The sequence below is a fragment of the Bison bison genome, unplaced genomic scaffold (genome assembly GCF_000754665.1).
Source record: "Bison bison bison isolate TAMUID 2011002044 unplaced genomic scaffold, Bison_UMD1.0 scf7180017864378, whole genome shotgun sequence".
In the NCBI taxonomy this organism is placed as follows: Eukaryota; Metazoa; Chordata; class Mammalia; order Artiodactyla; family Bovidae; genus Bison; species Bison bison.
The window spans coordinates 7,070,063-7,071,054 of record NW_011494950.1 but is presented as its reverse complement, the minus strand read 5'-3'; positions in this window follow the sequence as shown (position 1 = coordinate 7,071,054).

Here is a 992-nt window from a genome sequence, read left to right as displayed (position 1 = left end):
ATTATAAATTTTTAAAGACAACTTATATTCTGACAAATTGTGAATTAATAGGCAAATATCCTATAAAGTTTCAACCCTTCTATTTTTCTGTCCCGCTGCTCCTACTTACTACTGAGAATCTTCTTTCAAACAGTCTAAGATTTGTGTTTAAAAAGATCAATTCTAGGTCAGTATGAAAATTTCATCTTAGAAAATGTCAATGAGCTGAAGTTCACAAAGAAAACAACAAAGGGGAAAGCAGTTACTCTGTCATCAAACGAGCAGATTTTTCTTCCTCTTTTTACACATCACAAATTCACTTTCTGATGACTGTCACAGTTATCTAAAGGGATTTCTCCTAAAAACCATTGGCTTTTAACTCCTTTTTTACATTTTTGCAATGACTCTAGAATTCTTTCAAAACTTTATTTCTTTTAAATGTTAATTGCACACTTAAAGGTTAGTTAAGTGAAGGTACTGAACCATAATGCCCTTTCCTGCTTTCCAAAACATAACCTTTATTTTTTGTCTTATATCTCATTAAGTCATTTTAGTAGTAGGGAAGTCGAGTTAGGTTCATTGTGATTAAGTCCTATCATTCCCTATGTAAATGGATTGGGGCCAATATTTCTTTTTTTTTAATTTATTGTTTATTCTTTTAAAATTCTACCATTAAGTGCATATGTATACACAGAATTCTATTTATATATAGGAGACAAACACACACACACACACACACACATATATATATATATACACACATATATCAGTATTATTTTAACTTATGTTGTCAAATATTTTATTTTGTAAAAAATTCAGAGAAGAAATGGGTAAGTCTTGGATAAATCTCTGTGATCTTAATGGAAACTTCCTCCTATTTTACCTGGTCAAAAGCTCAATCCATAAACTACTATAACTTACTATATGTTGTGCAACACTTTCTCGTGGCATGTCTTAAATTGTATGTGTGTATTTTAATGTTCTGAAATCATATTCATGTGTTCTAGTTCTTC